Below are 25,810 nucleotides of genomic sequence, written 5' to 3' on the forward strand. Positions count from 1 at the left end.
GTGCTTCTATTAAAAATTAATAGTTACTATATATTAGATAGGAATCTGAATAAGCAACTCAATGTGCATATCTGAATGGAAAGTATTTTAAGGTATTGTGATAAATTTTGAATGAGACACTTCAATGCAAATATATAAAGGGTTGTTTCGAATGCAGCAGGATAGCTGAAAAGCAGGCAATTTAGATGTCAAAAGGAGAACACTACTTGGGATGGGAAAATAAACAAAAAGAATGGTTCATTTGTTGATATAAGCACTCTTTCACTGCTATTTCAATCCTTAGAAAACAAAATATGGTAATGAAGAATATGTATTGAATAATTAAAATCCTTTTGTTTTACCCAGGGATACACTTGTTCCAATATAAAGGTACTGCCAAAGAGAAGGTGGTGAAAGGAAGCTGTCTTCTGCAAGTCATGTCCTGAACAAGATTCCTGATAAGTTTCAAATTGTCTCACATCCTTTCAAATATAGGGAAGCCTTTTTGTTTTGCTTTATTAAGAGGAATAGACCTTAGCAAGTTATCTGAATATGAAATTCAATGTCTGTCTCCTTTCCTAGAAAAATATTTTGAAAACTCTTTCCCTGAGTGGGATACCACCATCTTTGCATCTCTCACTCAGGCAAACTGCACACAACCATCCTGAAAATTACTATTAAAACATTAGAAACTTTTTGGCAAAGGAGGTATCTCAAAGCTTCAAACCAGCCTACTTACTGATATTATGTTCTAGTAAAATTTTTTACCTTAGCTGGAACTCACTCAACACACATTTACCAAAATATGTGTGTTATAATTTAGCTTTTCATAGAAGATCTTGATATTATGATTCTGAAAATTCTCTCCACCACTCACCCTAAAAATTAAGGTTTATTGTTTTTCATTATAAACATGCAAGATTTCCATATCATGTAGCTGAAGTTGAGTTTGTCCAAAACAGTGTATGGTTACTATTTCATGTTGTAGCTAGAGCAGCACTTTTTAATAGAAGTGAGCCAACCTTGAGTGTCTCATTCTTTAGGTAATGAAACATTTGCTGATCCTAGTTAGATGTGGGAAATGTGTCTAAATACTAGAGATACAATGACAAACAAGATATAGCCACTACCATCAAGGAATATGTGAGCTAATTGGCACATGTGTCCATACAACAGAATACTTAACATTGAGTTTCAAGTTATATCATTGGCTACAGGGAGCTGGAATGGTACTGGACACAAATTGGTAGCCAGAACAAGAACAAGTGCCCACATAGGATGCTGGCATCACCAGCTACAGCTTTCCCCACTGTGTCACAATACCAAACCCAGGGGCTGATATTTCAAATGGTTCAATAATAATAATAATAATAATCATGTAAGGGATTTTGAAAACAGTTAAACCAATTGATTTAACAGCAATTTATGTACCTATTCTTCTTTCTCTCTGCTCTTTCATACTTTTCCTTTTGTCTACTGTCCTTTCCTGCCTTCTCTGTCTACTCATTTTTAAATCCAGCCTCAGATGCCAGTTTCTCAGTGATGCCTTATCCCTAACAGGATTAATCACATCATCTTATATCTTATATATGCCTGTGTCCTAGACTTATTTCATTGGGTTTTCTTTCTTTCTTTTTTTTAATTTCTTTGACAAGTAGAGTTTAGACAGTGAGATAGAGAGAGAGAGAAAGGTCTTCTTTCTGTTGGTTCACTCCCCAAATGGCCGCTATGGCCGGCGCTACGCTGATCCGAAGCCAGGAGCCAGGTGCCTCCTCCTGGTCTCCCATGTGGGTTCAGGGGCCCAAGCACTTGGGCCATCCTCCACTGCCCTCCCAGGCCACATCAGAGAGCTGGCCTGGAAGAGGGGCAACCGGGACTAGAACCAGGTGCCCATTTAGGATGCCGGCGCCGCAAGGCAAGAGGATTAACCAGTGAGTCATGGCGCCGGCCCTCATTGGGTTTTCAATTGCCATTGGTTATTTCCATGTCCAGTTTCTAGTAGATGACAAGAGCAACAGTCATCTTCCTATCTTTATATCGCCAGTATTTAGCATATTATATGGCAGCTGTGGGTACTCAGAGGAGAGTCAGCTGGGCTCAGCCGCACTGCTTCCCCAAAGAAATGGAGGAGACAGTGGCCTGGTGGTACTTGTGTTAAGCTGAGATTCTGCCCTTCCACCGGAGCACCTGGAAGCTAGGATGTATGTGAGGAGTGCTGGTTTCAGGTAGCACCCTGGTTTAGTCATTGTGAATAAGAAGGGAGATTACACCTCTCTTCTGATGCTCCATGTTAGTGGAGCACCTCCACTTAACTTTCTGATCTCTCTGTTTTTTTATGGCAGAGATAGATTGGAATTTTTCACAAGGATTTTTACCAAGAAATTAATATAAAACAGAAGGAAAATGAACAGGAAAGTATGATAACAAAAGGCAGCTAAATACATGTTTTAATTCATTAGTTCATTTAAGAACTACTCACAGAATAGTTCTATAGAACTATTTGCGACAATGATTTATTCTTAAGATTTCTCTGGGAAGGCTGTTCAGGCAAGTCACCTCAATTCTGGGTCTTAGATGATTGCCAGCTGAAAGAGAAAGGGATACATCATGCTGTTTTTTTGTTTTTGTTTTTTTTTTTTTTTTTCACATAGAGGGATACAGCAGCACAAAGGCACAAAATGGCATGGTGTATCTAATGCAATAGTAAGGGATTTGGCACTTTGGTGTGGTGAGCGTGAAGCAAGCTGCGGAGGAAGGGGGAGGGAAGCCAATTTATCAGGACACAGCTAAATCACATCTCGTGAAGAGTAGGTCTTTTATCATTTTTCACTCTTATTTAACTGAAGTACAGAGCACAAATTTTTATTTTATTTTATTTTATTTTTGACAGGCAGAGTGGACAATGAGACAGAGAGAGACAGAGAGAAAGGTCTTCCTTTGCCGTTGGTTCATCCTCCAATGGCTGCCACGGCTGGCGCACCGCGCTGATCCAAAGGCAGGAGGCAGGTGCTTCCTCCTGGTCTCCCATGGGGTGCAGGGCCCAAGGACTTGGGCCACCCTCCACTGCACTCCCTGGCCACAGCAGAGAGCTGGCTTGAAAGAGGAGCAACCGGGACAGAATCTGGCGCCCCCACAGGGACTAGAACCCAGTGTGCCGGCGCTGCAAGGTGGAGGATTAGCCTATTGAGCCGCGGCGCCGGCCACAAATTTTTATTTTGTAAGACATGAAAGAATTATGATAACTTCTCCATAAACTTTTCAACATATGTTTGAGCACTTGAAGGATCTTTAATGATTTTTTGTCACATACACAGACAAGAAAAATAATCAGACAAGGATCTTTTCTACATTAACTAAGACTTCTAAACACAATTCCAGGTTACGTGTAGTAAGTGATTGCAAAATTTGGCACTGTTGTATTATTGGTGTTTAATATGAGCTATTAGTACTTTAAGTCAGTACAAAAATTTACCATGGCTCTGGGGAAAGATTAAGCAAACAGCATTAGTTTATTAGGCTGGAGATTGTCCAAGAAAAGAATGAGGAAACTAGTATATTTTATTTCTCAGTGATTCTGTGCTTTCCTTTAAAAAATAGCTTTTAAACTTCTGCAATGATTTATTTTTAAAATGTCCTCACTTAGAACTCAGTGTCTGTCAGTTTTGTTCACATAAAAAGTAGTATCTTTTTTTGTTGCTTTGTTTTAAGAACATTTATTAAAACACAGCCACACCGAGGATATCAGAGCGGCAGAAAGGAAGGTGGGGTGAAATAAGCTAAGCTGTGTAAAAGGTCCAAAGTAAGAGCCACAGTGCTGATATTTCATTTATTCTAATAGAGAATAATGTATGCCTGATAACCTAGTGATATTCATAAGCATAATAGTTAATAACATTTTTAGAAAGCACATAATTGTAACATTCAAATAAGGCAGTATAGAAAGTATTATAAAGAATGATGTTTGTTATAATCCTTTTTAAAAGCGTTGGTCCTTTTGGAAAAATCAACAATGAATTTTAAAAAATCATAAGAAAAGGAAAGTAAGATCCCCCCCTCCCCAAAATGTAAGAACCACTTGCAGATATTTACACTTTTTAAATTTTTATTATTATTATTATTTTGACAGGCAGAGTGGACAGTGAGAGAGAGAGAGCGACAGAGAGAAAGGTCTTCCTTTTGCCGTTGGTTCACCCTCCAATGGCCGCTGCGGCTGGTGCGCTGTGGCCGGTGCATCGCGCTGATCAGAAGCCAGGAGCCAGGTGCTTCTCCTGGTCTCCCATGTGGGTGCAGGGCCCAAGGACTTGGGCCATCCTCCACTGCACTCCCTGGCTACAGCAGAGAGCTGGCCTGGAAGAGGGACAACCAGGACAGAATCCGGTGCCCGGACCGGGACTAGAACCTGGTGTGCTGGCGCCACAAGGTGGAGGATTAGCCTAGTGAGCTGTGGCGCCATGGCGCAGGCCCGGACATTTACATTTTAAATGTGTAGAATACAATGGACCAGATTTGCAAAGGCAGTTAATGCCAGTTTTTACAAAGGCTTATTTCATTTCATTTAGCACCAAGTAAAATACAGAGTATCCCATGGAAGATATAATTGGGTTTTCCTCAGCTTCTCGTATTATCCATTTCTTTTCCCAGGCCACAGTCCACACATGTGCATCCTTGTTGTCCCAGTGAGGAGTCTAAAATGGTTAAGTTTTACAGTGGCTGCTCAGATGACATCAGCAGAGATTTTTTTCCACTCTTAAGATTTGGTGGCTGTGAATGCCAGGAGATTTCTTTGATCAGGAATACAAAGTTATTTTCCTGGTCCATTTTAATATATCATGTAATTCATTTGATGGCTGTGCCTGCTTACTAATTATGAAGGCTACTTGAGTCAAGAGAACATTCTCCAAGCCTGCCTGACCTATTTCCAGAGGATAAAGTACCCCTGCTTTACTTGGGAACATGGGTTTCTTCTTGTTCTTTTTCACTGTAACTTGTTATCTATCAAGGCAGATCACACATTTGGGTCAAAAAGAGAGAGGACATAGATTTCTTTAACAAATTTCTTAACCTGAGTAATAGTTGAAAATGTAAAACTTTATTACATTTTCCATTGAAAACTGATTCAACCTTGGTGCTTATCCAAGAACTGATGATGTCAAATTTCTGACAGAAATCATACCTCAAGACACATATATTTTCAAAAGAAAACATCATATTAAAGTACTATTTTCCCTTATGGTAGCTGACAAATATTTATGGCAAATTGGAAATTCTGAGTAAACGGAAGATATCCTTACCAACAACGTAGATACAGCATATGTGGCTAACTTGTAAGTTTCTTAATGTAAAGGCATCAGTGACTTTGCATCTTGTAGCAGATCTGTAGTTCCAGTTGCTTTTTTTCCCTATAATTTAATAGAATGTCTCACAAAACCATGTCCCCTGGTGCTAGAAATGTTTAAACTTTCCCAGAAAACTGAAAATCTTATAAACCACTTGTCTACCAAACAAAATGATTGCTATCAATGGCTTTCAAATTTTTGCTTTCCCCAGGTTTTCAAAAGATTAGCCATCCTTTGTTCTTGAATAACCTATAAAAGATAACTGGATAGAACATATTAGAGGGTCATAAAAGATGGATCTCTTCTATTCGATCATTTGGCACATCCTCAGTAGTATACCAGAAAAAAACAGTAGACATAAGACACAATTTCCAAAGAATTCACACGTGCTGAGCGCTAGGCAGAGGGGTTTCTGAAGGTGAGCTCGCGCAGCTCCTGCTCTCTTCCTGGTGATGTGTGTTTCTCCTTACGGAGTGACAGAGGCCTTCTTGTGTGTTTCTGGAATCTTTGTAGGAAAGCATATACGCTGGGCCAGATCTTACTGGTTTCTGTTCCAGAGAACGTTTCCAACATCCCTTTTTCTGGTAATATTGCAGGACCAGCACCCTTTGAGCCTCGTATGCCTTCAGTCTCTTGATGGCTGTCTGGCTTGTCGTCCTCACGCTGAACGAAAGGCTCTCTGGTCAGGTCATCAATGCCCACAGTTTTGGGAGGGTTGAACTCAATCTTGTAGACACGGCCACTGGCTAGGTAAATCCAGCGAGCAGTAAGGCGTTGCTTAATGACATAAAAGGGCACATTCAGGTTAATCATGGTGTCTATCTGATAAGCTTTGTTCAGGGCTTCTGCCTGTGGGAGTGTCCTTGGAAAACCATCCAATAGCCAGCTGTGCTCCATGAGATTTTTCAGCTCATGAAGGGCACGCGGAGTCATGACATCATCTGGAATGAGCTTCCCTTGATCAATCAAAGTCTTGGCTGGCACACCACTTTCTGTGCCTAGCAGCATGTTCTGTCGTAGCAGGTCCCCGCTGGAGAGGTGCTTCAGCTCTAAATGCTTGATGATACACGATAACACGGTGTCCTTGCTGGAGCCGGGGGCTCCCATGATCACCGCACACAACAGCCGAGTGGATGCCCCCATGGACACCGACCAGCCCCAGCCGTGCGGGCACCAGAGCTTCGGCCTGGCCTGCGTGCTTTAAAAGTCTATCTTCCTGATACATTTTTTCAACTCTATACATGATGTGTATTTAAAAGGGGAAGTTTGAAACTAAGATTTAAATCAATGAAAATAAGTGAAATGACAGAAATTCAGACCAAACCGAAAGTTTTCGGGTTGGAGACGGACAGGACACTCTGAGATTGCCTGCAGTCTGTTAATGTGGTGTATCACATTAATTGTTTTGCGCACATTGAACCATCCCTGCATACCAGGGATAAATCCCACTTGGTCGTGGTGGATGATCTTTCTGATGTGTTGTTGCATTCTATTGGCCAGAATTTTATTGAGGAGTTTTGCATCTATGTTCATCAGGGATATTGGTCTGTAATTCTCTTTCAGTGCTGCATCTTTCTCTGGCTTAGGAATTAAGGTGATGCTGGCTTCACAGAAAGAATTTGGGAGGATTCTCTCTTTTTCGATTGTTCTGAATAGTTTGAGAAGAATTGGAGTTAGTTCTTCTTTAAATGTCTGGTAGAATTCAGCAGTGAATCCATCTGGTCCTGGGCATTTCTTTGTTGGGAGGGCCTTTATTACTGTTTCAATTTCTGTCTCAGTTATGGGTCTATTCAATAAATGGTGCTGGGAAAATTGGATTTCCATGTGCAGAATCGTGAAGCAAGACCCCTACCTTTCACCTTACACAAAAATTCACTCAACATGGATTAAAGACTTAAATCTATGACCCGACACCATCAAATTACTAGAGAGCATTGGAGAAACCCTTCAAGATATAGGTACTGGCAAAGACTTCTTGGAAAAGACCCCAGAAGCACAGGCAGTCAAAGACAAAATTAACATTTGGGATTGCATCAAAATGAGAAGTTTCTGTGCTTCAAAAGATACAGTCAGGAAAGTGAAGAGGCAACTGACAAAATGGGAAAAAATATTTGCAAACTATGCAACTGATAAAGGGTTGATAACCAGAATCTACAAAGAAATCAAGAAACTCCACAACATCAAAACAAACAACCCAGTTAAGAGATGGGCCAAGGAACTCAATAGACATTTTTCAAAAGAGGAAATCCAAATGGCCAACAGACACATGAAAAAATGTTCAAGATCACTAGCAATCAGGGAAATGCAAATCAAAACCTCACCCCGGTTAGAATGGCTCACATTTAGAAATCTACCAACAACAGATGCTGGAGAGGATGTGGGGCAAAAGGGACGCTAACCCACTATTGGTGGGAATGCAAACTGGTTAAGCCACTATGGAAGTCAGTCTGGAGATTCCTCAGAAACCTGAATATAACCCTACCATTCAACCCAGCCATCCCACTCCTTGGAATTTACCCAAAGGAAATTACATTGGCAAACAAACAAGCTGTCTGCACATTAATGTTTATTGCAGTTCAATTTACAATAGCTAAGCCTTGGAACCAACCCAAATGCCCATCAACAGTAGACTGGATAAAGAAATTATGGGACATGTACTCTATAGAATACTATACAGCAGTCAAAAACAATGAAACCCGGTCATTTGCAACAAGATGGAGGAATCTGGAAAACATCATGCTGAGTGAATTAAGCCAGTCCCAAAGGGACAATATCATATGTTCTCCCTGATTGGCGACAACTAACTGAGCACCAAAGGAGAAACCTGTTGAAGTGAAATGGACACTATGAGAAACAGTGACTTGATCAGCTCTTGTCCTGACGGTTGATGTACAATGTAATACTTTATCCATTTTAGTATTTTTTTTTGTTCTAGTACTATTGGCTGAACTCTGTAATTAACACACAATTATTCTTAGGTGTTTAAATTTTAACTGAAAAGTGATCCCTGTTAAATAACAGTGGGAATAAGAGAGGGAGGAGATGTACAATTTGGGACATGCTCAATTGGACTTGCCCCAGATGGTGGAATTAGAAACGTGCCAGGGGATTCCAATACAATCCCATCAAGGTGGCATGTACCAATGCCATCTCACTAATCCAGGTTGTCAACTTCAGTTCACAATTGATCACACTGATAGGTCTAAGAGTCAAAGGGGTCACACAAACAAGACTAGTGTCTGCTAATACTAACTGATAGACTCAAAAATACTAGCTGATAGAATAAAAAAGGGAGAGAACGATCCAACATGGGAAGTGGGATACACAACAGACTCATAGAATGGCAAATGTCATAAGCAGCACTCTGGCCTCAGAATCAGCCATTAAGGCATTCAGATCTGGCTGAAGAGCCCATGAGAGTATTTTAGGCATGGAAAGCCAAGACACTTTGGGAAAAAAAAAAGAAGACCTAAATGAAAGATCTCTGCAAGTGAGATCCCAATGGAAAGAACAGGTCATCAAAGAAGGAGGTACCTTTCTCTGAAGGGCGGAGAGAACTTCCACTTTGACTATGACCTTGTCTAAATAAGATCAAAGTCGGCGAACCCAAAAGGCTTCCATAGCCTTGGCAAATCATGACTAGAGCCTAGGGAGATTACTGATGCCATAAACAAGAGTGTCAAATTGTTAAGTCAACAACAGGAGTCACTGTGTACTTACTTCTCATGTGGGATCTGTCCTTAATGTGTTGTCCAATGTGAAGTAATGCTATAACTAGTACTGAAACAGTATTTTACACTTTGTGTTTCTGTGTGGGTGCAAACTGATGAAATCTTTGCTTAATATATACTGAATCAATCTTATGTATATAAAGATAATTGAAAATGGATCTTGATGTGAATGGGATGGGAGAGGGAGCGGGAGATGGGAGGGGTGCGAGTGGGAGGGAAATTATGTGGGGGGAAGCCAATGTAACCCATAAACTGTACTTTGGAAATTTATATTTAAAAAAAATTAAGAAAAAAAAAGATATTGCCTGCAGTGAATCTGATCAGGAAGAAACTGAGGAGCCTACACTCAAATGCAAACAATGCAACAGAAACCGTTTATCTCAATAACAGAAGGGATTTATATTCTTATATTAAAACATTAATTTAATTCCTGGGAAATGCAAAAGAAATAAAATGCAATTCTTGTGTGAAAAAGCCTGAGCAATGATTGAATGAACTAATCACTCATGAGATGACATTTAAAAATCAATCAGGTGTAAACCACTCCAATCCTAGAGCCTATCTAGTCTGGTTTGACAGAAAAAAGGCAATTCAAACATCTAATGATTTAATCAGGTGCTCAAAGGGACCACTTATATGTTATGGTAATAATAAGCATACATTCATATATGTATCATACTGTGATAAGAAAACAACTTGAGATTTACCTTCTTAATGAATTTTTAAGTGCACAATGCAGTATTAACCATAGGCACAATGTTTATCAGCAGATCTTTGAACTTATTCATTTTGTATAACTGAAACTTGGTGACTATTGAGCATCAATCCCACGTTTCTCCCTACCTTAACCCCTGGAAACCACCATTCTACCCATTGTTTCTACGAGTTTGACTATTTTAAATACTCTGTGTTTGTCCTTGTGTGACTAACATTTCAATTAGCATAATGTCCTCTAGGTTCATCCATGTTGTCACAAATTGCATAATTTCTTTTTTAAATGACTAAATAATACTCCATTGCACCATTTCTTTATCATTTCACCAATGGACAGTTGGATTGTTTCCCATTTGCCTTGACTACCATGAATAACACTGAAATAAATATGTGAGTACAGAAATCTCTTTGCAATATTAAATTCCTTTGAATATATACCAGGTATTGAGATTTCTTGACCATTTTTTTTACTAACAATTTAAAATTTTTGAAGAACTATCATACTCTTCCATAGTATATTATCACTTTACTTTCTCACCAATAGCGTACAAGAGTTCCCTTCCTCCACACCCTCATCAATATCTTTGTGTTTTGTGTTTTGAATTATAGTCATCCTGATAGGTGTGAGATGATATTTCAATGTGGTTTAGATTTGCATTTCCCTGCTGATTAGTAGTGAATATCTTTTCATATACCTGTTGGCCATTTATGTCTTCTTGGATGTGCTTTTCTCATTTTAAAATTGGGTTGTTTATTTTATTCCTATTGACTTGTAAGTATTCCTTGTAATATTTTGTTTATTACTACCATATCAGGTATATGATTTACAAATATATTCTCCTACTCTGTAGATTCTTTCACTCTGTTGACTGTTTCCTTTTCTGTGCAGAATTTTTAGCTTCATGCAGTCTCAGTTATCTGATTTTGATTTGTTGCTTCTGCTTTTTTGTGTCATATCCAAGAAGTCATTGCAGAGCCCAATATCATATAGATTTCTGCCTGTGTTTTCTTCTAGGAGTTTTACAGTTCAGTGTATTATGTTTCAAAATTTAATCCATTTTGAGTTTTTGCATATGGTATATAAAAATGTCTGATTTCTTTTACATATACCATTTGTTGAAAAAACTGTCCTTTCCCGATTGTGTACTCTTGTCCATGTTATCAAAGACCAGTTGATCATTTATGGCTGGGTTTACTTCTGGACTCCATTTTGTTCCATTGGTCTGCATATCTTTTTATGCCAGTACTATTTTGTTTTAATTAATATAAATTTGATATATTTTTAAATTATTTTAATTTTATTTGACAGGCAGGTAGACAGAGATCTTCTAGGTGCTGGTTCACTCCCCTGACGTCTGCAACAGCCAACACTAGTTGAAGCTGAAACAAATAGACAGAAGCACGTTAGCCAGAACTTAAGAGTAACTGCTGCACAAAATGCCCATCCTTCAAATATATTGGTTTTTTTGTTTTATTTTGTTTTGTTTTTTATTGGACAGGTAGAGTTATAGACAGTGAGAGAGAGAGAGAGAGAGAGAGAGGTTCACTTCCCAAATGGCCGCCATGGCTGGCACTGTGCTAACCTGAAGCCAGGAGCCAGGTGCTTCTTCCTGGTCTCCCATGCAGGTGCAGGGGCCCAAGCACCTAGGCCATCCCCCACTGCCCTTCTGGGCCACAGCAGAGAGCTGGACTGGAAGAGGAGCAACCGGGACTAGAACCACAGTGTTCTATGGACATTCATATGGACTAGAACCACCATATGGGATGCCGGTGCCGCAGGGGGAGGATTAACCAAGTGAGCCATGGCACCGGCCCCCAAATATATTGTTAATCAGAATATGTGGTACCTCCAGCCTTGTTCTTCTCTCTTAACATTGTTTTGGCTATTTGTGGTCCTTTGTGGTTGGCTTCTTATAATTTTGGAATTTTTTTTGGTAAAAAATGCCATTGAGATTTTGATAGGGATTGCACTGATTCTGTAGATCACTTTCAGTATTGACATCTTAATAGTATTAAATCTTCCAACCTGTGAACATGGGCTGTTTTTCCATTTATATGTGTTGTCTTTAATTTCTTAGATCAATGATTTTATAGTTTTCAGGCTTTCACCAAACTTAGTTAAGCACTTTATTCTTTTTGATACTATAATAAATGAGCTGGTTTTCATTTTTTGGAAAGTTCATTATTAGCGTATAGAAACTCAATTGATTTTTAAGTGTTGATTTTAGATCCTGCAACCTTATTGAATTCACTTATTCTAATAGATGTTTCTGTGAAGTCATTAGTTTTTCTGTATAAAAGATCATGTCATCTGCAAAGTTAATTTTGCTTCTTTCTTTCAGAAGTTGATTCATTTTTATTTCCTGTTATGCCTAATTGGTATGACCAGGACTCTGCATTATGTCAAACAGAAGGGATTTTAGAAAAAAAAAAGAAAGAAAAACTTTGAATTTCTCACCATTGATTATAATGTTATCAGTGGGCTTTTCATGTAAGGCTTTTACAGTATTCAGATAAATCACTCACTTTGTTGGGAGATTTTTCTGGAAAAGTGTTTAATTTTTTCAAACACTTTTTCTGCATCTATTAAGATGACTATGCTATTTTTATATTTCAGTATGTTAATACAGTGTGTCACATTAATTGATTTGTATATGTTGAAACATTGTTGCATCCCAGGGGTAAATCATACTTGACAAAGGGATATGACCTTTTAAAAAACTGTTAAGCTGGGATTGGTGCTGTGGCATAGCAGGTGAGGTTGCTGTGGCCTGGGAAGGCAGTAGAAAATGGTTCAAGTCCTTGGGCCCCTGCACCCTACATGGCTCCTGGCTTCAGATTGGCCCAGCTCTGACCATTGCTGCCATTTGGTGGAATGAACTGGTAGATGGAAGACCTCTCCCTCTCTCTGCCTCTGCCTCTCTGTAATTCTCTCAAATAGATAAATAAATCTTTAAGAAAAATAGTTGCACAGAGTTACACAGAGAGAGAAGTTTTAATAATGGAGAAAACAGATTATTGGGGACTCTTGGTTCATTCTATAGGGTTGATATAAAAAATGAATACTGCCATTTGTCATTTTTCTTGGAATAAAAAACTCCATTAAAAATATTTCTTTGAATAATTAAAAAGGAATGATCAATGGGTTAGAAAATAGCAACTCTGTTCATATATCATGTGGCACAGTGAACTTAAGTTTTTGGTAAAAATGTACAAACTCAAATGTCCAAATGGTTTAGTGCCTGAACACTTTGTTCTTCAGAATCCTGGACATCACATCATAGTGATTTTCATAATCTTACTCATAAACAATGATATAATACTGTCATAATGATATAATACTGTCACAAACACTTTTTATGAATCCAGTTTCTTAAGTTGAGATCAATCAAAGAAAGTAACTACCTAAACCAGTGTTATCTTTCTTTAATTTATAAACATTCTATGCAAGAGTTGATGTATTGAATAAAATAGCATTTTTACCATTAAACCAGAAATTACACAGGCAAATATTTTGTATTCCACTCACTCTTGTAATTTGTATTATAAAACTAATGTAAATGTATTATATAGTATGCACTGTATCATTAATAATCTGAAAGAAATTAGAAGGAGGCTTTTAACTTTTGTTTCAAGGCCTCAGGGAGTATAAAACTAGTCCACTTAATTCTTACTTTCATATTTTGGCCTTTTCAGATTTTACATCATCATAATTAAACTTTTAGTATGATAAAATTTCAAATAACAAATATAAGTCAGAAACATTTTGTAAAAGCTTCCTACCTAAATTAAATATACTTAAATCAGCACTTTGCAGATATGAAAAAATGGAATTTTTAAAATAAAGTAAAAATAAAGCAGGAATATGCAGAATGATATTTGACTAAACTCAGCACAGAAGTCAAAGAAAAAGATAAGAATACTTAGAAATAGAGGCCAAGTTATGTTATGGTCAAGGGAGACAATATTCAATTGAAAATACAAGTCATTGAAGAAGATAGCCCAAGTCCTTGGGCCCCTGCACCTGCATGGGAGACCAGGAAGAAACTCCTGGCTCCTGGCTTCAGATCAGTGCAGCTCTGGCTGTTGCTGCCGTTTGGGGAGTGAACCAGTGGATGGAAGACCTCTGCCTCTCTGTAACTCTTCCTTTCAAATAAATAGATAAATCAGAAAGAAAGAAAAAAGAAAGAAAAAGAAAGAAAGAAAGAGAGAGAGAGAGAGAGAGAGAGAAAGAAAGAAAGAAAGAAAGAAAGAAAGAAAGAAAGAAAGAGAGAGAAAGAAATGGAGGAAGGAAGGAAGAGAGAAAGAAATGGAGGAAGGAAGGAAGAGAGAAAGAGAGAAAGAGAGAGAGGAAGAAAAAAAGAAAAGAAAAGTCGGCCATCCTTTCAAAGACCAAATAATCGCAATGTTATGAAAATTGTTCCCAAGTATAGAAAGGAAGTAAATGCTTCTAAATTATTTTCATGAAATCAGTGGAATTCTGATTCCTTGATTTAATATTTGATAATACACAGTACAAACTTCATGAACTTAACCCATAAATTAACACTATTTGCCAACACAAATTGAATATTGATGCAAAATTAGAAAATATTAAAAAATTCACTAGCACATTAATAAGTAGCATATTATGACAAAATAGGATTTATTGCCACAATATAAAGATCATTAAATATTACAGAATTCATTAAAATTGACACAATAATAAATTAATGAAAAAAATCATGAGTATTTCCACATTGAGAAAAGTCTTGAAAACCTTAAAAATTCATTTTCCAAGAAGCACTTAATAAAATGTGAATTTAGATTACTTTTTTATGTAAAAAAGCATACAATTTGGAATTTAATAATTTTATTTAATAGGTAAACTCTAGAAGAGTTTTCCAATAAGATAAGGATGATGGCCACAATTTCCTTCACTATTTAGCAGTATATTGAGGACTTGTAATGGGTGATACCAAGTTTCTTAATATGAATGATTACATGGGTAACGATTTTATAATCATTCCCTAAATAGTGCATATATACTTTCTATACTCCTTTGAATAAGTCTTTCACAGTAACAAGGTAAAAAAATGCATAAGGAAACCAAACATACATACATTTAAGAAAGCTATTTGATGTAATTTATGTTCATTTGTACATTTAGGATTTGTGGCTCATGAAAACACAACCAGACATTTTCAGCAAAATGGAAGAAGTAACGGTTTCAAAATTCGCAGGATGCTATATAAAATGGTTCTAAGGATGCTATATAAAATGATTTTATGGCATTTTTATTGCTAGTGATAAAAAATTTAAATGAATAGCTGTTGGTATATTGTCAAGAAGAAAAGCACAAATATTTTTGAGATTCTAGTATGAAACTTTTGTCTGCAAAAGAGAATCTATGACAGGTAAATGTAGGCTTCTGCTTTGACATTTAAAGAAAAAATTCCCTTACAGCTGTGTTAGGAGTGGAAGAGTAATCATTGTGAAATGCACCTGTCTAGAGCTTTCCCACAACAGTCCCACTTCTCTTTAGGGAAGGTTCTTTTCAAAGCCTTGTTCTAGCGCTCTGGCAGAAAGGTGCTTCTCTTACAGTGGCCCCAACTGGTCTTCCTGCCTCATCAAAGGTGAGGGGGAGAAAATATACACAAAGAATCACTTGTGAGTCACAGATCCGAGACACAGGCTCATTAAAATGCTAAGATTTAATTAAAAATTGAATAATTTTCTCTGTCATTCACTGGTACCCACAGGGTTCTAGTAAAAGAGGAGTGGATCACAACTTAAGGATCTGCAAGACACACTCTGAAGAAAAGTGCTCAGCCAAAGTGATAATGACATACAAAACTAAGGCCAATAAACTTGAAGCCTCTTTCACTTACAGTAAATATTAAACAAAACCCAACATCTAATCATGTGAATGTTAGTGTAAATCTTCATCCTAAAATCCTAGTGAGCTGAATTGCTATTACCTAATACAGCATATTTGGTTTTCAATAAGGAATGACTAAAAGCAAGAAAAAGCTATCTGAAAAGTCAATTCATCAAACTAGTTTTAGATATGACTCAGATGTCAAAATTAATGGACATAAAATTTAAAATAACTATGCGTATGGTAAGGGCTCTAATTAAAAAAGTAGACAATAAGAAAGAATAAATAATACAATAGTGAGATGAAAGTTCAATGAAACTTTGACCCAGAATTAATAGAAAAGTTTATGAATACTTGATCTGGTTGAAGAATCAGTTTATTTGAAAACAGGTCAATAGAAAATTCCCAAACTTAAAAGGAAAAAAAAATGAAGAACATGGAACACAACATCCAAGAATTCTAACACAATTTCAAATGATGTCACATATTGAATATTTTTCATTTTTATCCTTTAATTCTATTTAACGATGAATTTTTGGAAGTTCCCTCCTATAGATCATAGGAGTATCAGAAGAGGAAAAATAAACAAATAGAATAAATATTTGAATGAATATCACAGAGAATTTTCAAATTAATAACAGACAATAAGCCATGGGTACAGGAAACCTAGTGAGCACAAGGCATAATAATTAACATTAAAAAGAACACACAACCATTTCATATTTAAGTTGCAGAAAATTGAAGTAAGAATCTCTCACAGGAAGCACACGTTTAGTCACTGAAGAACGAGGATGAGCCAGCAGATTCTTGCAAAATAGACCGCAAGCCAGAAGAGAGTGCAAAGAAATATTTAAAGTGTTGAAAGAGAAAAAAAAAAAAAAACCTACCAAGTGAGAATTTTGTATTCAGTAAAATTTTTCTTCAATAGTGAAAGATAAATGACTTTCTTAGATAACTACAAATGCTGTCAACATCTTCTCTGTCAGAAATATTAAAAACTTTTTCCAGCAGAAAGAAAATGATAGTGGTCATGGCACTGATGAAAGAATACACACATGAATAAATGAAAAAAATGAGAGGTAAATAATAGATTTATAAAGATACAGTCAACTAATCCTTGACGAAAGAGCAAATACAATTCAATGGAAAAAGTTTAGTCTTTTCAACAAATGGTACTGGCAGACTTAATGTCAAATATAAATCACTGAACCTAGACAGAAAACTTACCCATTTTGCAAAATTTAATTTAAAATAGATCATAGAACTAATGTAAAATGTAAAGCAATAAAAATTCTTGAAGAAAAAATAGGAGAAAATCTACATCACCATGTGTTTGGTGATAAGTTTTCTTTTTTTTTTTTTTTTTCCAAATACTTATTTCAGAGACAGAGTGACAGAGAAAGTGGAGAGAAAAAGAGAAAGAGATCTTCCATCCATCGGTTCAATCCTCAAATGACTACAATGGCTGGGGCTGGGCCAGGTGTCCTGAAAAAACAAATCTATAGATTGTAAATAGGTCAGTGTTTTTTAGGAGTTTGGACATGAGGAGAGGAGTTGAAACACAAAAGACTTTATAGCATGATAGAACATTTCTGTGTGATACTCAAAGGATGAACACAAAATATTAAACCTCAAAGCTATAGAATTTCAAAGCAACTCAAGTATACTTTTGTAGGCGTTTTTTTTTTTTTTCACTTTCTTTTTTTGAGGTGAACAAATTTCATGCTTTTCCTATATGCAGGTGTAAGAGCAAAGTGGTACTTCCTACCCTACCCTCTCTCCAGCCCACACTCCCACCCTGCCTCCTCCTTCCTTTCTTATTTTTTTCTTTTGATTTTTACAATGATCTACTTTCAGTTTATTTTACACTCATGTGATTAACTCTGCAATAAGTAAAGAATTCAACAAACAGAAGAAGAAAAATAAATGTCCCTCAACAGTAGAGATAAGGGTTGTAAATAATCATTGAATTTCAAAATGTCAATTTCACTTATATACGTAACACTTTTTGTTCTCTATTAGTTACCACAGATCAGGCAAAACATAGAGTATTTATCTTTTTGGAACTGGCATATTTCACTAAGTATAAGGATCATTTATGGCATCTGAGCATTCCATTATAGAAATCAGAATGTGACAAAATAATTTAATGTGTTACAAATGTATGAAACCAATTCACTGAAGATAAGAGAATAAGATAACTTTGAAAATGAGTAGTGTATCAAAAAACACTACATAGAAAGTGTATTCTAATTGATAATGTTGTTTCCTTTAGGAATATAAGTTAAGAATTCCTAAATGTCTATGCAAATATATAATTCCTGGGTCACTTATTGATCAGGATACATTCTGAGAAATGCATTGTATATGATTTAGTTGTTATGTGAACATCATAGAATGTGTTTAACATAAATCAAGATGGTATAGCCTACCTTTTTTTTAAAATTTACTTTTTTATTTTTTGACAGGCAGAGTTAGACAGAGAGAGAGACAGAGAGAAAGGTCTTCCCTCCGTTGGTTCACTCCCCAAATGGCCGCTATGGCCGGCGCGCTGCACCAATCCAAAGCCAGAAGCCAAGTGCTTCTCCTGGCCTCCCATGCCAGTGCAGGGCCCAAGCACTTGGGCCATCTTCCACTGCCTTCCTGGGCCACAGCAGAGAGCTGGACTGGAAGAGGAGCAACTGGGACAGAATCCGGTGCCCCGACCGGGACTAGAACCCAGTGTGCCGGCACTGCAGATGGAGGATTAGCCAAGTGAGCTATGGCGCCAACTGGTATAGCCTACCTTACAACACATCTAGGTTGTTTGGTACTTATTAATAGAGTATACTGGATTGCTCCAAAAGCCATGATAAACAAAACACAAGACTAAATCAAACATGTGCCAAAATGATGGAATCAAGAATATGTAGTAAATACAGGATTTATGAAATGTGGCATACTGTTTACAGTAATTTTTTTTGTTTTTAAGAAGAGTATACACCAAAGTAATAAAAAGTATACTATAGTAGATATTTAAAATAAAAGTCATTTATTATCATTATCAAGTATTATGCACTGTACATAATTTCATGTGTTTTACTTGTTTATGACTGGCAATAATCTCACTGACTGATAGGGATTTTTCAACCTCATTGTAAAACTATGGGAACAACCCCGTATATGCAGTCCATCATTGACCAAACTGCCATATGCACTGTAATTGAACAATTAAGTTAATGGATGGTGAAAGGTAAAAGTCAGTTTTCTCCCTGTTGATGTGATAATTTACAGATAGGCAAGGGGCAGGAAGCTAAAATGATACATGTGGTAAGGGATTAGTATTGGAGAAATGAACCTTAACCCATTGGTAGCTGAACAAAAACACAGATGGATACATACAGAAATACTTATAGATATATGTATACATGGATTAGTATATGCAAAGATATTTCCTTGAAATGTCAGTTGGCAAAGCCCAGAAACAACAACATCTCAATAGCAAAAGGCATAACCAACAACCCAATCTTGATTTTTACTACCATTCTCCAGTCAAAAGAATCAAGGATCCTTGGAGAAATGACTAAGTCAGGGCTGATGAATTAAATACATAAGAGTTACTGAGAATATTGTAGCTTCAGAAAATAAGAATGTGCTCACAACAAATAAGTAAACAAATAACACCATAACCCTAATGATGTCAAAGAGACACAAGAGGCACCTAACAGGAAGAGCTGCAAATGGCCATAACTAAAACAATTCAGTAACAAAATGCAGTAGCATTGGATGCTGACCTAAAGTTTAAATATCTGAGTTCATACTGATATAAATAAATAGTTAAGTGAATGAATGAATGAATCAGGGAAAATGAAAAAATACTTTGTGTGGAACAATTCAAATAATTTATGCAGATACTCTGCCATTAAGGTGGAGCATAACTCCCTGCTCCTAAAGCATGTGCTGTTTGTAGTGACTTTTCCCATTTAGTCCAATGGAGAAATGGAGAAAAATAGGAGTGGATTTTCAGTAGAAAAAATTGACAAACAGTACTCAAGCCAGGGGGTCAATACAGATTGGTTATGCGGAGAGTATGCAACTTTGATATGTTGTGATGAGAATGCCACTTTACCTCTGTAGTCTTATTCCCTAAAACGTATTACTCCACTCTAGTCAAGGAAATACATCAGTGAAATCTCAGTTGAGGCGTGTTTTTCAAAATTCTGTAGCAGAACTTGTCAAAATTAGCAAGATAATCAAATACAGGGAAAATATGAAAAACGATCAAAACAAGCAGAAGCTTCAGGAGATGTGACTGTTGTCATGTGGTACTCCGGATGGGAACCTGGTGAGGTAAACCTGGGGAAAACTGAGGAAATTGAGAGACTACATTTTTAAAGTACATGTAAAAATGCAGTTCTTCACAGTATTTAAGGTATCACGATGTAGATATGACTGTTGCGGCATACCAATTTCATTTAATACTAATTCTCTTCAGTTACTAAACACATGTTGAACATTTCCTATGTTCTTGAAACTCAGGCATTCTAGAAAACCACACAGACACACACACACAAAATCTCATAATAATCTTGACCCCCAAGAAGTTTACATAACACAGTTAAAAGAAATTTTTGCAATTTCTATTACGTTTACCCATGCCTACAAATCCACAATTACTTTTCATGCCAATAGAGTCAATCAGTTAAACCCTTTCCTTATGGGCTTTTGCTGGGCAATGAATTTGTGTGTTTTACTTATAAAGGGGAAGCAACATTGATTTCTTATTAACTACAATCAGTGAGATAAGCTATAACACTGCTTCCAAATTTTAAAAAACATTTCTGAATTTCCTTACCTGACTAAACCTGGTTCCTCATTTTTCTTTTGGACATAATTAATTCAATGTTCAAATACATGGCAGTTCAAGAAAGAACTATGAAATGCTAACGCTTATACCTTGTCATCATTCTCAAAGTGATTTATTAGCTTCTTCTTTTGCCTGGGAGGTTTTAAATGATTCAATTTGGCATGTTTTTGGTATCAAATTAGGAACTGGGTTTCTGAGCAAAATGATATCCCTATTCTGTGACCTTCCACCCAGTTTTGTTTTATTTATAAAAGAGCAAAACTGAGCATATTATACAATCATTAACTACTAGTAATGTGTTTTGGTATTTCTAACTCAAAGTCTTCACTGATATAAGAACAATGGCAAATAAAAACAATATGTACAAAATGTGTATAAATACTCACTAGATCAATTTAACAACGGAAGACTTTCAAGTGTAAAAGGGAAGTAGGCAAAAGATTCTCTATAAAAATTTAATTCTCTCCATAGTGAGAATAGTTACAAATTGAAAGGGTTTGTACGAATGAATGCAAAGCAGTACAATAAGAGCAACAACAAAAAAAACTGTACCTATGACACACGCTCCTTCCTTTTTGTCCTAGAAATTTAGTTACTTAAAAATATTCACTTTTTAAGAAACTTGATAACTGCAGTTTCCATGGAAATGATACCAGTTAAGACTCAGTTGTGGGAGGAGGAGGAGTGTTAGGGATACAATGGTGGTTTACCACAGGAAATCTATCCTGCAGTTTGTAGCAGGCAGCTGTGTCTTTTAACACCAAAATTACTTGAGTCCATCTTTCAACACTGCCATTGCAAATTAACTCATAACTACGGAGACTTCACAAAGTTCATAGAAAATTTAAATTAAGAAAAAAAGATGCATGATTTTATTTATTCTTTTTTTTTCCCAGCAACATGAACTTATCTTCTAATTCCATTTCCATGAACTTTCTGAAGAACTCTCATAAGATGAACAAAAAGTTTTGGAAACTGATTGTATTACTGGTGTGTGTTCAGCAGTGTGGAACTCCAGTGGACTCTGGTAACACCCTTGCAAGTGAATTTGTTGCATTCAATGTCGATCAAACAATCTTTTCTCAAACTGAACCTGCTATTAGTTCCACAAATACTTTAGAGAATGCTATGTGAAAGTCTCTGAGTTTAGCAGTTTGAGCTGGGACAAAGATAAGTAAGACCCTGCAAGCTTGGCTGTAGAACTAAACTAATTGACTAAATGGTTTGCAATGGAAAATAAGAAAAATGGTCACACCTGTAAGATAGAAAGGTTACACCTTTACTCTTCCTCCGTGTTTGTATGATGCTCTATTCTTAGCTCTCAAGTGATATTTTGCCCAACTTTACAAATATCTGATGATCACCTTGTATAAAGCTCTTCATAATAGAGCAACATTCGAATCTCCTATCACTGGGGCCAACATTGTGGTGCATTATTTGATTTTTGGATAATAGCCATTCTAACTGGAGTGAGATGATACTTGTTGTGATTGGTATTTGCATTTCCCTGATGGCTAGTGATCCTGAGCATTTGTTCAAGTGCCTGTTGACCATTTGTATTTCTTCCTTTGACAAATACATATTTATAACCATTGCTTATTTCTTAACTGCAGTGTTTGTTTTGTTGTTGTTGAGTTTCTTGAGCTATTTCTATATTCTGGATATTAATCCTTTGTCAGATGTATACTTTGTAAATATTATCACTAATTCTGTCAGTTATCTCTTCACTTTGTTAATTGTTTCCTTTGCTGCTTGGAAGTTACCTTGTATCTTTTTGCTTTTATTGCCAGTGCTTCTGGGGTCCTACCCATGAAGTCTTTGCTTAGTCCAATGTCTTGCAGCATTACCCCATGTCTTCCTTTAGTAATTTGATGGTTTCAGATCTAAAATTTAGATCCCCAATCCATTTTGATTTGATTTGTCTTTGGGGCATAAAGTATAGGTTTTTTTTTTTTTTTTTCAAATATTTTCTCAACACCATTTGATGAAGAGACTGTCTTTTCTCTAGGGAAGTATGTTAGCTCATTTGGCAAAGATTAGTTGGTTGTACATACAAGGGTTAATTTCTGGTGCTTATATTCTCTTTTGTGGATCTTCATGTCTATTTTTATGCCAGTACCAAGCTGTTTTAATTAAAATTGCCTTGTAGTATGTATTCAAGTCTCGTATTATGATGTTTGTGGCTTCATTTTTGTTGTTTATGATTGCTTTGGCTATTCAGGGTTTTTTCTGTTTTCATATAAATTGTAGAATTGTTTCTTTCTAGTTCTGTAAAGAATGTCCTTGCAATTTTGATTGTGATCACATTGAAACTATAAATTGTTTTGGGTAGTGCAGATACCTCAATGATATTAATTCTTTAAATCCATGAACATAGAAGAATTTTCTCCAATTTTTGTGTCTCATTTCTTTCATAATTTTTATAATTTTTACTATAGAGATATTTCACATCTTTGGTTAATCTTACACGAAAGTATTTAAATTTTTTGGATATTGTAAATAGGATTGATCTTATAAATCCTTTCTCACCAGAACATTGTTGGTATAGAAGAATACTACTGATTTGTGTGTGTTGGTTCTATATTCTGCAATTATGCCATATTCTCTTACAAGTTCTAAAAATCTCTTGAGTATTTTGATTCCCTTGTGTTTGGGTAATGTCATGCACAAAAAGGGAAAATTTGACTTTCTCCTTCTCAATTTGTAGTCCTTTGATTTATTTTCCCTGCCTAATTGCTCTGGCTAAACCTTCCAAACTATATTGAATAGTAATGATAGTGACCATACTTGTCTGGTCCTGGATTTATTGGTAATGCTTCCAGCTTTCTCCCATCTACTATAATGCTGACTGTGGGTTTGTCATCTATTGAATTGACAATTGATTTTATACTCAGTTTTTAAAATATTTTAAACATGAAAGGATGTTGTGTTTTATCAAATGCTTCCTTTGCATAATCATTGATTTTATCCTCCATTTTTATGTGATGTAGCATGTTTATTGATTTGCATATATTGAACCATTCCTGCATCCCTGCATCCTTATTCCCACTCTTATATTTAACAGAGATCACTTTTCAGTTAAATATAAACACCTAAGAATAATTGTGTGTTAATTACAGAGTTCAACCAATACTATTAAGTAGGACAAAAAATACTAAAAGGGATAAAGTATTAAGTTGTTCATCAACAGGACAAGGGCTGATCAAGTCACTGTTTCTCATAGTGTCCATTTCACTTCAACAGGTTTCCTTTTTGGTGCTTGGTTAGTTGTCACCGATCAGGGAGAACATATGATATTTGTCCCTTTGGGACTGGCTTAATTCACTCAGCATGATGTTTTCCAGATTCCTCTATTTTGTTGTGGAGTTTCTTCATCTCTTTGTAGATTCTTTGTAGTTTGCAAATATTTTTTTCCCATTCTGTTGGTTGCCTCTTCACTTTCCTGACTGCTTATTTTGCCATACAGAAACTTCTCAATTTGATGCAATCCTAAATGTTAATTTTGGCTTTGACTGCCTGTGCTTCTGGGGTCCTTTCCAAGAAGTCTTTACTGGTGCCAATATCTTGCAGGGTTTCTCCAGTGTTCTCTAATAATTTGATGGTGTTGGGTCATAGATTTAGGTCTTTAATCCTTGTTGAGTGGATTTTTGTGTAAGGTGTAAGGTAGGGGTCTTACTTCATGCTTCTGCATGTGGAAATCCAGTTTTTCCAGCACCATTTGTTGAATAGACTGTCCTTGCTCCAGGAATTGGTTTTAGATCCTTGATCACATATCAGTTGGCTGTAGATGTTTGGGTTGATTTCTGGTGTTTCAGTTCTGTTCCATTGGTCTATCCATCTGTTTCTGCACCAGTACCATGCTGTTTTGATAACAACTGCCCCGTAGTATGTCCTGAAATCTGGTATTGTGATACATTTCCAATTTTTTTATGTAGACACTTATTTCTTCTTAACACTGATTTTGCTCAACCCATAAGTTTTGGTATGATGTTTTCAGTTCTGTTAGTTTCAAGGAAATTTTTAATTTCCCTTTTGATTTCCTCTGTGATCCTCTGTTCATACAGGTTTGTAAAATTTAGTTTTTGTTGTTGTTGTTAGTTTCTAATTCCATTCCATTGCTGTCAGAAAAGATACATGATATGATTTCAATATTTTTTAAATTTGTCAAGACTTGATTTATGGTCCAGTGTAGTCTATCTTAGAGACTCTTCCATGCATTGATGAAAAGGATATGTGGCCGGCGCTGCGGCTCAATAGGCTAATCCTCCGCCTTGCGGCGCCGGCACACCGGGTTCTAGTCCCGATTGGGGCGCCGGATTCTGTCCCGGTTGCCCCTCTTCCAGGCCAGCTCTCTGCTGTGGCCAGGGAGTGCAGTGGAGGATGGCCCAGGTGCTTGGGCCCTGCACCCCATGGGAGACCAGGAGAAGCACCTGGCTCCTGCCATTGGATCAGCGCGATGCGCTGGCTGCAGCGCGCCAGCCGCGGCGGCCATTGGAGGGTGAACCAACGGCAAAGGAAGACCTTTCTCTCTGTCTCTCACTGTCCACTCTGCCTGTCCAAAAAAAAAAAAAAAAAAAAAAAAAACAATCTCTGGAAAAAAAAAAAAAAGAAAAGGATATGTATTATGCTGCTGTGAGATGAAATGTTCTATCAGTATCTATTAGGTCCATTTGGAGTATTGTGTAGATTAGCTGTGTTGTTTAATTCTTGTATTGGAGCTATGTCTTTTTTCGTTCTATTAGTATTTGTTTCATGAGACTGGGGGTCCTTGCATTGGGTGCATATATATTTACAACAATCACATCTTCTTATTGAATTGATCCTTTTATCATTATATAATGACCTATATATATTTTTAACACTTTTTGTCTTAATGTCTATTTTGTCTGATATGAGTATAGCTTTTCTTGCTTGCTTTTTATTACCAATTTCATGGAATATCTTTTTCCATCCTTTCACTTTCAGTCTGTTTCTGTCCTTATTGATGAAGTGTGTTCTTTTTTTTTTTTCACTCATTCAAGCAGTCTTTATTTTTTAATTGGAGGATTTAATCCATTTACATTCATGATTATGTTTGATAAGTAACTTAGTCTTGGCATTTTACCATAAACATTCCTATTTTGTGTTTTGAGACTCCTTATTCTTTTGCTAGGAGGTTTTCAGCCTTCATATTCTTTGATGATGCTGGCTGTCTTTCTCTATTTCTATGTTTATTACATCCTTAGGCATCATTTTTGTGGCTGGTACTTTCAATTTTTGCTTGTCTTGAAAAGCCTTTATTTTACTCTCATGTATGAATAAGAGATTTGCTGGGTAAAGTATACTGGGTTGACAGTTTTTTTTC

General features: G+C 36.5%; 1 protein-coding gene and 1 pseudogene across 8 annotated transcripts in view; one reads left to right on the forward strand and one right to left on the reverse strand.

The window, feature by feature from the left end:
• Positions 1 to 25,053, forward strand: part of DZIP3 (DAZ interacting zinc finger protein 3) — a 175,845-nt gene extending 150,792 nt beyond the window's left edge. For all 8 annotated transcript variants that reach the window (XR_007908893.2, XR_011388347.1, XR_011388351.1 and 5 more), the window contains one exon: positions 346 to 25,053. The gene's annotated coding sequence lies outside the window, so the exon portion shown is untranslated. The remainder of the gene's footprint in view (positions 1 to 345) is intronic.
• On the reverse strand, positions 5,782 to 6,458 carry LOC100353548 (GTP:AMP phosphotransferase AK3, mitochondrial pseudogene; annotated as a pseudogene).
• Positions 25,054 to 25,810: the final 757 nt, after the last annotated feature.

Source organism: Oryctolagus cuniculus, chromosome 4, assembly GCF_964237555.1.
Source record: "Oryctolagus cuniculus chromosome 4, mOryCun1.1, whole genome shotgun sequence".
NCBI classification, from domain to species: Eukaryota; Metazoa; Chordata; class Mammalia; order Lagomorpha; family Leporidae; genus Oryctolagus; species Oryctolagus cuniculus.